The sequence below is a fragment of the Contarinia nasturtii genome, unplaced genomic scaffold, assembly GCF_009176525.2.
Source record: "Contarinia nasturtii isolate CC-2019 unplaced genomic scaffold, AAFC_CNas_1.1 Cnas_scaffold_493, whole genome shotgun sequence".
Classification (NCBI taxonomy): domain Eukaryota; kingdom Metazoa; phylum Arthropoda; class Insecta; order Diptera; family Cecidomyiidae; genus Contarinia; species Contarinia nasturtii.
The window spans coordinates 117,919-135,735 of record NW_022197846.1 but is presented as its reverse complement, the minus strand read 5'-3'; the positions used below and the strand labels follow the sequence as shown (position 1 = coordinate 135,735).

Here is a 17,817-nt window from a genome sequence, read left to right as displayed (position 1 = left end):
AGCGCAAAAATCACCGATTCGAAGAACACCGTGTGTTCATTTTTTAATTCAATCGTTCAGTTCAATCAAATTTATAATAATTATCGTTGCATTGTTTTTATTTATATCTATAAATGTAATAAACTAGCTTACGGTTACTTATACATTAATCCATTCAAATGAATAGTTCAACTGAGTTCAAAAGCATAAACTTATATTTTCAAAATCAGTAATAACAAAAATTGAAAATATCACACAGTGTGCAAGTTTATTTAATTGAATCATTCAAATTGTTCTAATTTATATCATAGTGATGTTAATTTCCCCATTAATACCAAAGTGCGAGATTTCGATGATGTGCATTCGAGGGGTAGTGTATTTTCTATCTTTTCCATGGTACAATCGTTGAAACAACAATAGACTGGAAGAGATCCTGTAATGATAGTTTTAAAAAAAATGGATTAGAAATTGTATGAATTTTTGTTTTCAATTTAGATGACTATCAATTTTATGAGTAGCTCATTAAAAGTTTTTCATGTGATTATAAAACTTTTACCACACTCTGACATTTGTATGTATGCGTGAAAAACTAACAAATGTTTAGTGCACCTGATTGATATATTCATATGTGAAAATGGGACTTTTATTGGTGCGGATAGATGCAAATTAAATGCTACATTTTAAATGCAGTATGCATTTTATGAATATCATTGTGGTCACACCAACGTTCAATTCTGTATTGTTAGGTGTAAGCTAGCAATTTTTCGCACGCTCATAGAAAATGTGAGTTTTTAACTTCTGACTGTACGACGGGGTAAATGATAAAATATCACAAACTATAACAGTTATTCAGCTTGTATATAAGATTACTACCAAACATTTGTTGTGCCAAGGGATAATGAATACCGTTTTGGTTCAGGAATTCAGGTCAAAAAATTATTCAAATTTACAAAATACTATTATTATTCAAATATGTCAGTGAAAATTGAAAATTGTTTGGTATTCATTCGAACCAAACAGAGATATAGATACTATCTATTAGATAGAGTGGCCACTGAAGTTGTAGTTCTATGTAAAAGTAATAGCTCTTTTTCCAATAAGCCTATTGAAATCAAAATGAACCACTCGACAATTTCTTGTGTGAAAAGAGTCTGATATCGGCGGAAATTTTCTCAATGTATATTTTTTTACTTGTTCACAGAAACAAATAACCGAGTACGCTTACTCGCACTTGCGGTGTTAGCAGAGGGTCTACCCTTCAAAATGAGGTACGCACTCTATTTTACTCTATTCTTGGTGTTTATTTCATCCAAGTGAACACATCATATTGAAAGAAGTAATACATGTGAAGTCATAGCCGCATGCGTTCAACGTACATATGACTACACATGTATTTCTTCTTTCACTACGATGCGTTCACTTGGATGAATCTAAAGGCCTTATTTGCTAAGCATACGATTCTAATCGTGTACGATTCAAATCGTCCACGATTTTCTTATGATCGTCTACGTATGTCTGAAAAGCGTTAGATGAAACGTTCCCGATCTTGAAAGATCGGTTGGCGATTTGAAATAATCGTACACGATTACAATCGTGCGCAAATCGTGTCCTAGGAAATAGAGCCTTAACACAAAAAATAGAGTAGAATAGAGTGCGTTACTGATTTTGATGGGTATACCCATAGACTCTCTGCAGATCTTTCATGATCGGGAACGTTTCATCTAACGCTTTTCAGATATACGTAGACGATCATAAGAAAATCGTGGACGATTGGAATCGTACACGATTACAATCGTGTGTTTAGCAAATAGGGCCTTAACACCGCAAGTGTGAGTAAGCGTACTCGGATATTTGTTTCTGTGTTCTGTTTCAAATCTTTCTATTGCTTACACGTGCTTTTACTTTTCCGCACACCTAGTGTAGGAAAGGTATTGTATTAGGCTAAAAAATTAAAGTCATCTCAAAACATGTTTTCTATGCATATTTAATGTAGAAAACACGATTGGAGATGATTTTGGGGCATATTAATGTGCGTCGCTGTGTGTGATGTGTCCTGTGTCCTGTGACCTGTGACCTATGTCCTGTGTCCTGTGGCGTGTTGCCAAAATTTGTTAACTCGATAAATATTTTTCCAAAAACTCAATTCAAATTCTGACTTTGCAGGATGATTTGGGACTACTAGGAGATGTGCTGATTAGTTTTCGAGCAATATCTGTTGACCGGTGTAATTTTTTTTGGTCCGAATGGAGTACCCACAATCCATACATTTTACTTTTTTGATCATTTTTCAACCATTTTTACGGGATGATTGGGCATTACGAGGAATAGATCTGGTCAAATTTTCAACGACATTGATTGATCGATGTAAAACTTAGACTGTGAAGAGGCACTTATGAGAAAAAATGATATTCTTTCAATTTGAACGCTGAAAGACTATTTAGTGGGGGTTTTTTGCCACTAGAAACCCGAATCTGATGTTAGTTTTAAGATGCAATCAATTTTTCACAGACTTTTCATACAAAAATCCACAAAAAATTTCATTTTTTTGTGAAAGACATGCCTTTGTGGTACCGTAATGATGTGAAACTTTGAGCAGGCTATTTTTTTGATTGAAATTTCTTTAAATTTGGTGTGATTATTTATTTTGATAAGAAAATAATATTCACAAGTTTTCATGGCAATTTAAGTTACTGCAACCATACATAGACATTAATTTCAGTTTATTCCCAAAATTTCGGTTCCATGCGGAAAAGTCAGCTTGCGTATGTAAGCCGCTTTATTTTATGTTGTAATAGGTTATACAAATGGTTGATAGCTAATATAAATATCGAAAATCTACGAAAACTTCGCTAAAATTTCATATTTGATTATTTCTGTAAAATCTCAAAGTCATCCTCATAAAACATAAATAATATTTCAACCGTGCGGCGTTTTTTTTTTAAATAGATGTTGTTCTGAATTCCTTTTCTTTTTTATATAAATTGCCATTCGCATTTTATATTTTGCTTTTGCAAACAAGCAATTGCTGTTAGTTTTATCAGAGATTGTTGCATTTGAATACTGTGCCTGCCGTTGCCATTGTCATACTACCGCCACTGTCAATACAATACTAATATTGTGTTTGTATTTGTGATTTTATGTTGAAATGCTGAAAGAAATTTAAATATGAAATATTGTATACTATTCTAACTCTATTTTCACACTTCAATACCATACATGGACTCACTATAGTAGACATTGTACCTTGATAGTGAGTTTTCAATGCATAGTTTTTTCGGATGATTTTTTTTTACCACCACGGCAATATATGATGCATGCAAGGGAGCGATGACTGAATTGGTTGTATGAAATACCCGATAACAAAAGGTTACCGTTAAAACAAGCGATACAAAAATTGTTCGATCAAAGAGTATCGCTCGCCGGTCGAGTGTAAAACTATGTGATGAAAAAAATGAATTCAAAGAGAGAGAGAGAGAGAGAGAGAGAGAGAGAGAGAGAGAGAGAGAGAGAGAGAGAGAATGATCAAACCACACCATACAAGTAACGGTGAGCCGCTACAATGGTTGTTTACTTATCTTTTAGCTACATTGCGGATTGTAACAAACAACTCGATTCAAGTTTTATTTTAGTAGTAAAAGCCTCACCGTACTGTAAATATGTAACTCACTATGTGTATTTGTCTATGTTTTTCATGTCTCGGTCGCGTTGCATTGTCGTTATTCACCGATTTGTTTGTCGCTTTTTGTTTATGTAAACTGCGAAATGGTCTTTTTCAGTTTCCTCTTCACTCTCTTAAGTCTAAATCTCTACAGCTTTTATTCTAGCCATGTTTGGGAAAAAGTCACAAACCAGCAAAAAGTTCAATTTTAAATAAGTGTCATTTTGAATAGTAGTGTTTCCATTTAACCGAAAAAAAACTTAAGCAATATACAGTGCTCGATTGAAACCAAAATGACACCGAATTAAAAATTAGAAAGAGAAAAAAAGGTAAAGAATGTTTATTGCACAAATGGCACTATAAGCAAGCGCCATTTACTATCGTTGCTTTTCACTCGTTTCATTGTTCGTCATCGAATTGATTACAGGCGATGTAGACGACAATGCCGACGATGTGCATGTGCGAAAAGCACGATTGAAATGTAATAAAAGTATAGAAAGGTGTTTATATTTTAGTTGTGAGTTTTCCTGTGCTTGTTTTTGTTGGCTTAAACTAATGATAGACAGTTAAAGGTGCGCAATTAACAAAAAAAATATAGAGTAAAAATGAGGCGCTCCCTTTTATAACTTGTCATGTCAGAAAATAATCTGTCATGGTAAACTTTTGTCCATAGAGCACAGAGCCGCGAACGTAATGGACGACGACGAATAATAATAATAATAATAATAATAAGAAGAAGAACAGGGAATGGCAGTAGATGAAAAAAATGAGCAATATATAAAATAAACAACAAGCAAAAAACTATAAATAAAGAATGAGTAGTATGTACACTGAGCCATGGAAAAAGAATTCGTGTAAAACATATTTTAACATCCATTATGAACTCATTAAATACAGAGAATTGAGCAAAATCAAACCATGAATACATTCTGTCTCATGGGATGATCATCAAGTAAGCACCTATTCTATGTCCTTTTGTCAGGTTTGTCATTTTGTGAGCCTTCACGCGTTACCACCATGACAAATAGTTACGGGTATAATTTAGCGAACAAAATTTCTATTGCTGTGTGTATGACAAAGTCATCCGGTGGCTTCTCACTCATCGTGTTCTGTATACATCAAATAATTTGAAAAGTTTTATGAAATGATGCGGTGCAGTGCAGTGTGCGTCGAAACAAATTTGCGTCCGTATGCTTTATTACAATTTGAATGCCTTTGGCAGTACTGGCTCAACCGACAGGATAAACCCTCCGACCTTGTTTTCATTGTTTTTGTTTTTGTTTATAATGAACGCGCACGCGAGACCTCAAAAAGCATCATCAGTGTAAAAAAAAGAGCTCGCATTTTATTTATTGTGCATTTATCAAGTAGTTTTGCAACGCAACCATCGCACTATCTATATATACATACATATAACTTTTCCTTCGACCAAAGTCCTATGTGGATACATAAATGCTCAGGCAACATTTACACTTGCACTTTTGTGCATCTCCAATATAAAAATATAGCACGAGGCGTTTAATGCCAATTTGGCGCAGACGATTCCATAGATTTCAATTTTATGCCATGCTTCTTAAAACTATGCTCCAAAGTGAATTGTAAAACCTCAGAACAAATTTCGCTTAATGTAATTTCATTCGGGAGAGATAAAGTTCAATTAATTAAAAAATGAGGTTGGTTGTATAATTGTCTGTGGTCGTCTCTCTCTGTCTCTCTCTCTATCTCTCTCTCCTTCCCACTCTCAGAGCCAATAATAGTACTCGACTAATGAAAATGTTTCAAATGTTCACGATGAAAGGAAGTAAAATAAGTTATATTTTTTGTGTTTCCATTTTTATTAAAACGTGTGTTATGGTAGAAGAAGATTATATGTATGTGAAAAATGTTAATAAAAAAATCAACGCTTAAGTACAAAATTTAGTTTAGCTATGCAAAAACAGCTATGCTTACGTCGCTGTCAAAATGCATTCAATTTCCAGCTATTAACTTAAAGTTTTTGGAATATACTCCATTATTCCGCTTAAACCATCGTCGAAAATGAAAAGTTTTGCATAAATTTGCTCCAATTTATTTATTAATGGTTCTGGGAAACGATGGCGGCGGCGTCAGCAACGACGGTGATGGCGTCGGACTCATTGAAAAGAGCACCATTTAAAACGGAGAAAAAAAACTACATGAACTTTACAAACGTAGTAACATCAGCGAAAAATGTGGCCAAACTTATTTGTTTTTATACACAAATGCGTAAACAACGTAGAAACATAAATGCTTTGATGTTAACATGGACGTGGACACATTTTGCTCTTTCTTTATTGCTTGCTTTCAAATAACTAACCATGTATTGCATTCCCTACGCAGAGCACAGGGCTAACCGCCACATTGGAGCCCAATATCTCGATGACTATGACCCATAACGATAACTGTCTGGTATCGCTTGAAAGGTGGTTTCAATACGTAACTTTTGTGGAAGAAACTTTTTTGTTTTGTTGTCACCACTTCAAGTATGAAATTGTCACTCACGAAGAACGCGCTTGCTGGGAGCTGCTCCTAGTTATGAAACGTTGTTGGAGCTGCTCCTAGTTATGAGGCACATTTTTCTTAGCGCACCACTGAAAACGCAGTCTCACCCAGCACATAAGTGTCGCCTCAAAATATTTCTAGAATTTTCAACTAGAGATGTCAATCTTTTGATGTTAACAGTCTAGTATTAATGCCTATTCATTTTCTATATGGTTTTTTTGGTCCGAAGGAATGTGCCTGAATGCGCCTATTGTTTTGATTCAATCGCCTCAGGATTTTTTTTTCGAATATTTGAAGGAAGCTTCTGCTAGACCGATTTCCTTACATATATTTGAAGCAGCCTGTAGTTTAAAACCAACATATGTAGATTGTAGAATCGCACGAAATCTATTTTACAAAACTTTCGATTTCGTTTTTAGTTTCTTTGGATACTGTACTTTTACATTCGTTAAACTATCCAACTATACAAGAGATTTTCGGTAGAACAGCGCCCGAATGCAATCTATGCAATTGGCAATAATTTGATTTTATGTACTAGTGAATTTTCAGAAGACTTATTACCATATCGAAGATGAAATAACAAATCAGTTCATGAAGTTATCAGTGATACAAGAACATGCACAAATTTTGAATCGAAAAAGAAAAAAACTGATTTTTAGCTGCCGCGAGAGATTTGAAAATAAAATTTTGTTTTAAAAGGATTGGGATGGAACTTTTTTTTCAATCTGTATAGTTTCGAATATTGATTATAATCGATCGATGCATGTATTTTAAAATTACTCAAATAAAAAAAAAACAGAAAAAAACTTTAATTTAGATTTAAAATTAATTTGAAAAAAAAAGAAGAAAGTCTCACTGAAAGTGAAGTCAGCCACACAGCAAATTTGCATTTAAATGTGTTGTTATATGTTACGCTTATCCTGGGAATTATATTCGCGTGAGTTGGCCTGCCTATAACACTCAACCGTGACGATGTGCATTTTACTTTCAGCACACATTTATTCTCCCAGACGAGGGAACAACACGTTAAATCGATTCAAATTGATTCACAACTTCACTCCATGTGAATATAAACAATCAAAAATAAAATTGTTTGTAATTAGAATAGTTGAATTTGAAGTCGATGAAGAGAATCATGTAAAAAAATCCAATTGCCGTATTATTTGTTATTAATTCCAATTGAATTGAAAGTTTTTTTGTGGCCTCAATAATCTCCAATAATATTTGTCCTACCTCTATCAATTTTTCGGATTATTTTTTACTGTGACTTTTTCCAATATCGTGCATACATCACATAAGCCACGAAGTGATAAAACATATTTTGCAAGTCGAATGAAAGTTATATACTTGAGCTTCAATTTCTAAAAGGAAAAAAAATTATTTATGAACCTGAAGTTGTCATATTTGTCGCTTCTAGTTTCGGCAGTGGTTCCGACTGCTTGCTTTATATTTGAGTTTTCTTTTTTTTTCGTTACTTATATTCCTTTGAATATCTTTTAAAATTGTATGTTCCGTTTGGGAATCGACGGAGCGAGAACACGAAATGTAGAACAAAACGAAATGAAATAAAACAAATGAAAACAAAAAACTTCCTATTCGATGAAAATGTACAATTGTACAATCGGATTTCCACTATAATAAGAGAAATCGCACTCAACCGTAGAATCATTGGTTATGACAGCGGCACCACACAGTACAAATGTTAAGTAACAATAAAAAGGGTCGGCGAGCATGTATAAATTATCTACTTTATGTCAATTTGAAATACTAATCATAAATCGTTTAATATACCTTTTTATATACGTTAAAACGTATGTGAATGTATTTGATTGTATACTAAATGTTATGTGTGAGTATGACTTGAACTGCATATTGTGCATACGTTCTAAGGTAAGGTTCATTTGCCACCGCTGACGCCGCCACCGCAGCCATCGCTGACGATTGTCTGTGTAGTGTTGTCACATGATGGCTGATGTACGGTGCGGTGTAAATAATAAATATCGACAATTTGCTTTGAGAAAAATGAATAAATTGCAAACGTTTGCTCACCTATTCTTCACTTCTCTTTCCAAATTGTCTTTAGTAAACTTATAGTTCTTAACTTTTTGAGTGAGAGAGAGAGAAAAAGAGTTTTAAACAATGTTCAAGCTCATATTAGGACGATGACATGCAACGTATACTTTAAATTAGTTGCATTCAAGCAATGCGAATCAGACAGCTGATCCAAAGTACGAAAATTACGGTTAGTTATTCGGGGCGAAGCCGTGGTACACACTTCTTCAATTCAGACATGAATATAATCCAGAATAAGCATAATTCATCGAGAAAGTTAACGTTGCATTAAATGAATTATTGAAAATTTATGTTTCGATTGAATGAATATGGGGGCAGAGAGAGATAGAGAGAGAGAGAGTATGAAAGAGATATACGTATAAAATTTCACCATCCGTTTATTATTCATTGTAATGAGCGTAGTTTTACCTTTTCCGTAGCTAATAAATGACACGTTTTTGCTTTGATATATATCTAATCGGACTAATTTTGAATCGTCTACTTTGACGGAATCAGGTTTGATTGGCTCCATAGCTAAGAGCACGGCAACTAGATGAGTTTTAAGGATCATTGCTGGACTGGACATCGTTGCAAAAGTCAAACGAAATGAAAATTGTACGACATCAAATTGAATGAAATAATGCAGAACCGGTTAAATGCATTGCTCGCCCATATCTTGGACAAGTTGTCAACTTTTAATGTCAACTAGACATTTCAATTAAAACTAATATCGAGTATGAATCATCAATCTTCGTTTTAATATCAAAATAGTCGGTGTGCCTGCGTCAAATTACGGCTGCATAACGCTTGGATTCCATTGCTTTGCTACACTTCGACAGAAATTGATTATTCATTCGATCATTATTGCACATTTTACGATGCGATTATATAACACACATCCTTGCACTATCATCTGCAAAAATGTTTCATTTATCCAGGTTTGGACCCAAAATATTGATTCACACACCGGAACAAGCACCGGATGATATGCAATGTAAAGAAATTCAGTTTTCATTCATCACTTTCAATTTGAGTCTTTAATAAAGTTTTGGATTTTATGTGTGTGAATGTGTATGTGTGTGATAGAGAGAGCATTCGATCGAATAAGTACACATAAGCACTATCGTGATCAACAAATTTCTATTCATAAAGAAGCAAATCTAGAATATGCGAATGTGAATTTTAAAATTCAATTGACTGGTTCAAATGAAACAGTTGATAGGACATTGAAGTATGTAAAGGTGTGTGTGTGTGTGAGTGTGGAAAATATTTTGTAGAAGATACTCAAATAGATTTACAGTGTACCACATCGTAGCACTTACAAGCGTTATATTATGCTGATACGTTTCGCAATCACCAACTGATTGTACAATTCGTTTTGCAGAACATTATTAATTCGATAGTTTAAAATGCATCTGAATTTTTATCAAAAATCAACTCGTAAGCGAGAAGTCCGATGCAGATGAAGAATATTGAACATTTTCAATTGAAAATATGCATGTTTCAAGTATGCATGACAGCTAAAAACCACAATACGATATGGATAGCTGAAAACGAGAAATCGAATCACTATAACCACTACCGTGCCCCTCATCATGGAACAGGGATGTCGGCAACCACAAATTTTCAAACGAACATTCTATTCTTAAAAAATGGAATCATTTTCCATTCAATCATTTAATATCCATTGTTGTCACAATCCAATTTTTGATAACATAACTAATATTGCTAACCTTTGTCCATCGACAATAACGATAGTTTGACAGTTTGTTGTCGTTTGCGTTAGACCAATAACTAGTTTTCAACTGAATAGCAACGGTGACACAATATGACAAAATAAACTTTATCGATTTTCATAATTACATAACGGTTTGAAAATGTCGGTTCAAGTATTATTTGGCTTGTCATCCAATAACATTTTGATTTCAATACGGTTCCTAATCTGTTCCTTCTCACATGGTCAGTTTTCATTTTTAACTGTGTATGTTAAAATAAAATTGAAATTAAAATTATTAAATCATATATTGATATCAATAAAACTCAAGCCATAAAATACAATTTAAAAAAATCATTAATCTGAAGAAGGATGTATTCTGAGATCGTATCCAAAATTCCTTTTCAATTTTTGAAATTCAAGGTGTTTTGATGATTCATCAAATGATAATAGCTGACAACAAATCACATGGAAAGTGTTCGAAATGAAAGCCTGAAATGCATACGATTTTTACTTTTCCGCACACACCTAGTGTGAAAGGGGAAAGTATTGCAATAGGTAAAAATTTACGAAACCTCAAAAACATGTTTTCTGGACGTTTCTGAGGTCAGAGAACCCGAATCAGGCCGTTTTGAGCATGGTTGTTGTGGGTCGCTTCCACGTCGTACGTCGTACGTTGTCCGCCGTACGCAAAATTTGTCCATCGATTTTCTCACCACCCAGAAAAGTTATTTGAAATCTGACTTCACGGGATGATTGGGGGTCCCCAGGAATAGAAATCATCAGATTTTGAGCGACTTTGGTTGATGGAAAAAAATTCCATGCCTGGAGTGATACCTATGAAAAAGAGTCCAATTTTCGTCCAAAAGTCATACTTAATGTAGACTTAAACACTCAAAAATATGTATTGGGGGGTTTTTTGGTACGAGAAAACCGAATCCGACGTTAGTTTTGAGATACAATCAATTTTTAATACAGTTTCCTTGAAAAAATCACAAAAACTTTGGATTTTTGTATGGGAGCCATGCCTGTATGCTACCTTAATGACGTGAAACTTTACACAGACTATTTTTTACACAAAAATATAACATTCTGAAAATTTGAAGAGATTTCAATTAAAATTAGGGGTACCTCCCATACAAAATTTTCAATTGGCTCAAAAACGAATATTTTGTATGGGAGGTACTCTTAATTTTAGTTGACATTTCTCCAAACCCTCCGAATGTTATTTGTAAAAAAAATAACCTGTGCAAAGTTTCACGCCATTAAGGTAGCATACAGACATGGCTCCCATACAAAAATCCAAAATTTTTGTGACTTTAGTTATGAAAAGTGTTTCAAAAATAATTTTTATGGCAAAATTAACGTCAGATATATTTTTATAGTATTTTGTTAGAAAATAGAACACTTTCAAATGTCGTACAAATGGTTTCATCATGAAAGTGTGAAAAATCTTTTCTCGGGTACTTCTGCTATTAAATTAAAGAATAGAATATAAGTTGAAACATATTTTTTGGTCTCGAACTTTACGCCGCTTGAAAGACTTGAAAAATCGAACAAATATTATTTTGAACTTTCTTAATGAAATACGCAACTACCAGCGTGCGGAAAAGTTCGTCTTACTCCCGTAAGACTCTTTATTTGAAAACTGTTTTACGAGTTCTTTTCCTTTCCACTTAGTCTTCTCTAATTTCGTTCGAGGAAAATTAAAATTACTTCCGCAACACATCGAACACACGAAATAAAATACTCCATGTAATTTCGTCTAACCATGTGAGTGTCAGCGTTTCGATTCATTCATTTATTCGCATGAATGATTTTCGATAAACCTATTCCATTTTCATTTGAATTTTTTTTTTTTCGGTTCATGAGTCAAAAATATGAATGATTTAATAAAGCTGAAAATAACGAGTGAAAAAAAACTGGCATGGTTTAATGTATCATTATAGTTTATAGATATACTCTGCAATTGAAAACTATTATCTACAATTCTATTTCTTTCATTTTCATTTTGAGAAATTTGCCATTGATTGTTGCTCCTTCCTCCCGCCGTTCTTCCAGTTCGTTTATCAATTTTTGATACTGGTTATCTTTTGTCTTTATTTAAAAAAAACTTTCGTTCCATCCACTTTGCTGGATTAGTGCCTTCCAATGGAACTTTACCGTGCCTCCTCATTGTATATGACCGTACATGACGATTGCCGGGTTTTCTCTCCATAGATTCGTATTCATTCATAGTTTTGTCGAGATAAAGGTGAATAAAGCGAAACAATAGGAAGAAGGAACGGAAATGAAACCAAATAATAACATTGTTGCGATAATAATGAAATAATGGCTGCAAAAAGTTTATGTTAATTTAATTAAATCCTATTTTGTTTATTAAAATTCTTGTTCAAAACTTTAATTGAATTTTGTGACAAAGATTTTAATCTGAATATCGATTTCATACATTCATTTGCGATGAGTTCGTTTTTTTCGGTTATTTTGATAAATTTTGATTAAAACATTGGAATGCTTTTAAATTTTAACATGCAATGCATTCCATTTCAATTGAATTCATGCTACAAGTGATGGCACTGTTGACTTCATTTTCTATATGCCATTTTTTTCCCTTATTTATGGTTAATCGATATCTCTGTGTATCCAAAATAGACAATTCCACACACTCATTCAAACTCTGCAGTTCGAAAAATCGATGTATTTTTTATTTTAGTGCATCCAAAAAGTTTAGTTTCTTTCATAAAAATATGTCATAGGTAATCTGTTTTGTGTTAATTTACTATTGGTTGACTCTATTCCTTCTGCTAAAAACAAATAAGTTAAAATCATATAGAAAGAGTGCATTAAAAATAACAAAACAGGTCACAAAAAATAGGGTGAGAGCGTTCATAGATATGTACAATGTACATATGTTCAAATAAAGAAAATGAAGTGCATGCAGGGGAAACCGATTCACCATCAAATATTAAAACAGCCGAAATTGTTACCATTTTTCGTTGTTTTTAGCCTTTTTTGAATATTGCATACAGCACAAAAACAATGATGGGTTGTATTTATATACGGAACTCATAAAAACCTGGTGCATTGATGAAATAACGCTCAACAATTCCATCAACGTATGATTAGTCGCCAAAAAAACATCACAAAAACATAATACTGTGGTCGGAATATGGTTCTATCAATTTATTGAATGTGCAGGTGTTTGTTTCTTGCACAATGAGTAGTTACCGTCAGTGAACCGTTGAACTCACTAACTGACAATTTCGTCTCACATACAATATGAACGGGTGACCATTTCCAATTTGGAGAAAAAAGAAATGAAAAAAATTATTCAGAAAATTGGTCTAGACGTGAATTTCAAACTTTCAAATTATTATAAAGTTAGCGAACAAGTAACTCAGTATGGAATAATTACTTTTCATCCATATATGGAATATAACAAAATGAAAAGATGAAAAGAATATGATATGTACACGTGGGCAAGGTCAAAAATGTCCAGAAGATGATATTATGAAAATCTCGTGGCAAAAAGAAGGAAATTTCTATGTGCAGTGTCAAGTTTATCATGTCTCAGAAAAAAAAATTGAAGAGCTAAAAAGGTGCTCTCATTCTATCTAGTACAAACCTCCTTCTCCAGGTTAACCGGATGCTCCCTTCATTTGGTCGCGTATGATATGTACATTAACCATGGTAAGCATATGCACTTAGATCATTTTTCATTGTTCTTTACTCGCTGTTGTCATTGATTCTTTGCACGATATATAGTATTGTTGGCATCTGGTGTATTTGGCAAACAACACCTAAGCCATATGGATCTCGTAGCATTTGAATGGTATTGGTAATGAGCTGTTGAAGAAATTATCCTGTGTGCGCTTACGCTGTTATATATCACATTGGTTGATGTGTGTTTCAGACATTCACTAATATTGCGTGTTTCAAATGTGTTAGATTCGATCAATTATCGTTTATTTTCCATTTTAAGTGGTGATAAATTTTTGGTTTTCGTTCCCCAGCTTTATCGCGCTGTCAGAATACAGACCAGAAATGGAATGCTCATCATTTTATTAAAATAAAAGGAAGGCGTCCAGTTTTCGTGTCAAATGCTCGTAAACATCAATCGTATTCAGCTGCTAATTTGAACATATTCATTTCATTTGGCCGGTCAGATTGATCATTTGATAGTGTTTATTTGAATTGGAAACGCTTCAATTAGTTTCTCGATTTGAATGTGATGTATTCGATAATTACCAATCCTCAAAATTCTGCATTATATCTGAATTTCATTGTTATAAATGAATCGTTATATATGTGTGTCTCTGGTTTTTTTTTTTATTATTTTAAATTAGAGTTAAAGTCGTGCATTTGTTGCCATTTAAATGAGTCTTTCGTGGATTGTTCTGTGATTTAACGTTTAATATAATTAAAATATTTAGAAAGGTTTTCTTTTCCATACATTTTAACAATTACGTTTTTTACCAATTGTAATTCACCTTACACTCTCTTCCCCTTTCGGAAATATGTTGTTGGTGCTCTCTTTATTCTGCTTCACTAAATGGATTTTGTGTGATTAATGCTAAATTCGAGTCAATGTTGGTTTCACAACATCTGAAATCAGAGCACACTGTCTACTAAGCGAAGCAGATCGGAATGACTTTGGTGTCAGTTGTGTAATTATTTTTTTTTTCTTCTTCTCTAAATCGAATTTAGAACTGTGTCTTTAATCTAGTAGACAATAATACGGAAATGATGGCGTGCGCGCATTTTAGTATATAGAACGCATTCTAACCGATGTATAACTGTATGTCTGTGTTTTTTTTATCGTTGCTACGACGATTAAATCACTCGCTTAATTATTTAATGTTGAACTCCAAGCATTTCAACGACATGATTTTTTATGTCTAAATGGCATGTTTTCGACGCGTTTTTGCCCGTAACATTGGCTCTATTGCGGTCATGTGTTGTCCAAAACTAATATATTAGCAGGACGTTCGGTTTGCTTTATTTCAGTTTTTTTTTTGTTTCATTTTTATTTTCGTTTGAAGTAAGTGCGATTTTTCATTTTGTCGTCAACCTCAATTTATATCAAAAGTGAAAGAGAGTTTGCCAAAATTTCTATCTAATGGATACAAACATGAAAAAGTACACATACCACGCCAACGTCAACAAAACCAATTTCCGTTCGCATTAAAATAATACGAATGGCCAGTTCAAATGAGAATGTCGCGATTACTTCAGACTACGACCGCTGACCAAACTGAATCAATGTAAATCATGAATTGGCCAAAATAATGAAATCTTGAATAGTGTAACGTTTTTTATTTCTGTTTTGTTGTTGACTTCTTTATCCATTTTTTCTGATTTTCTCGAAAAATCAAAATTAAAACACGTGGACAGATGTTTGACTGATACATCAAACACCAGGGTGTTTACGCTGTTGGTTACATTTTCTCTTTCACTTGGCTCTTGTTTTTTTACCTTTGACTGTTTATATCGTTTAAAGTGATTTTAACGCCTTTGTCTTGAATTCAAACGTTTCCTTTGTTTTGAAAGAAAATACATCTCTTTTTTTTTCCAAATTTCATGATACTTTACATTCACGCCAACAATACAATTCATTGATCAAATTCAGTTGAATTGAATTTTTGGTCTATTTTTTCTTTTCAGGTCAACGTCTGGTTCAGCATGCGTGCTAAAATGTGTGCCGTGACGGTATCAAACAAAGAGATTAACACATGAACAACATTTAATACAGCTACGAAAAATATTCATGTGCGTTGTTTTTTTGCTCATACATTTCGACTCATTTTCGTGGTAAATGACAATTTTTTTTTTAATTTGACTGTTCTATTCTTTTGTCTTTATGTTTGGACGTGGTTGTTATTTATGAGGCTATTTCCGTTGACAAAAACGAAAACAAAAAGTCCTGATTTTAATTTGAAAAGCACCATGGTTAATGCATGGTTTTAAATTGGAAGTGAACTGAAGGCCATTGGGATTCAAAAAAAAAAAACTCATAAATTCATAAAAAGAATGACGAACTCAATTTGATACATTATTTCTTTTTTGTAGTCATTGAAATCGCCCGAATGAGGTGGTATTAGTTAAAAATATCTCTGTCGTTCAGTCCGACTCAATTTGAAATTGGAATCAACTGTCCAATATGGACAATAAGAACTAGAATTTGATAACGGTTCTTCTAATTAAATCCATTTTAATGGATAATCTATGCCAGTCAGTCAATTTTTTTTCTATCTTTCAGTAACTACCATTACAACACGTTACAACTCCTACACAACGCACATTATGTATTCACATCGGCGTAGTTTAGTTCTTTTTTTCTCTCCACACTGTAAGCTTTCTCCCCCTCTCTCTTTATTTAAATTTTATTTTTATTTCCAATTTAATGAAAAAAAAACGATTTCGCGTCCATTTCAAACCCCTCCAAATAAAAAAAAGACATGTGAATATTTGTGTAAGATTGAACACGAGTCAGACATTAGGACAAGCGGTTAAAATAACCTCTGTCAATGTTGTCCACATGTAAGTCCTTCGTGTTCATCATTTCACGTTCACCCCCCGAAAAAAAAATGTTCGGCCATTGTAAGTGTGATATTGCTGTGGCGTGCAATGTTTACATATCATTCGATTTCCAATCCCATAAGTGTACGTAAAAAAGTACACATTGCTTCAATGGAATTACATTTTTTAACATATATTTTATTTTCCATTTGAATGTCCTGTCATTTCATAGAATCATGAATCAGACAAATAACAAGAATGAACGAAGACAATGTAGTTCACAATGTTCAATGCCTGAGCTTGTGTTTAAGCGCGAAATTTGTCAATATTCCCTCTCCATTGTGCAGGTGCTGTTATGTTGTTGATTAAAATTTTATAAATATATTCATCTCGTGCTGTGAGCCATCATCATCGTTTGTAACTTGGCTAAAAATCCATTCACGAATCTCAAGTGAATTTCATCGTTAATGGAGTATCAACTACATTTTTTTTGTTTGCTGGTTCCTTTTCAATTGAATACAGAGACCGAGCGAATGTTAAAATCGTGTTATAAATTTCTGGCATCCTACGACCCGAAGTTTCCGACGTTTTCTTAGTGAAACGGCATTGGGAAGCATATAATTACCTATTGTATATGTTTTTATTCGGCATCAGTAACGTGAGCATATCAAAAGAATATCTGCCGTTGTCCAGCATTTTAATAAGTGATTTTTCGTTTAGAATATCCTATATAGCCAAAAGTTTAGATGCATCTGTATAAAAATTTCATTTTTAAATAGTCATAACAAGCAAACCAGTTCCGAATAAAAACGCACGGTCGATTAAATTCGGATATGTGGAAGTTTACAATTTGCAACATCGAAACATGTGAATTGATACAAAAATGTATTCAAACTTTTGGCCAGGAAAATGAGCTTTTGGCCTCGACTGTATATTTTCCAGAATTTTATCTTGCCGTCATTTAACGTAGAAAATCGGCATAAGCGCTTTTCAACACATATTCATCTTTAATGTTACGAGCCATATGGAGCGAATATCATCACTTCATCGGATTTTCACATAAATATAAATATGAATCTCAACACCGCAGGGCAATGAAGCGGAAAAGCATGAGATTATATATCGTTAATAAACTTTCACGTGGACACTTAACTAACATCGCCGGTATAATGTATTTGGACGCACATGCACACACATACATACACAAACTATCCACACCATTTTGTGCAAAATATCTTCCCCATGAACGAACCTCTCAAATGAAAATATGGATTTATATTTTCAGATATTTTGTGTGCATATACAGGGTGTTTCACAGATCCATGCTAATCTCTCTACCACAGATTTGTCAGCTCAAGAGGAGTAAAAAAGTGTA

At 33.4% G+C, this 17,817-nt stretch overlaps 1 protein-coding gene across 1 annotated transcript in view; it reads right to left on the bottom strand.

Moving 5' to 3' along the window:
- Positions 1-326: 326 nt before the first annotated feature.
- LOC116339064 (DE-cadherin) overlaps positions 327-17,817 on the bottom strand; it is a 63,747-nt gene continuing 46,256 nt past the window's right edge. The window contains exon 4 of the mRNA XM_031764698.1: positions 327-412. The gene's annotated coding sequence lies outside the window, so the exon portion shown is untranslated. The remainder of the gene's footprint in view (positions 413-17,817) is intronic.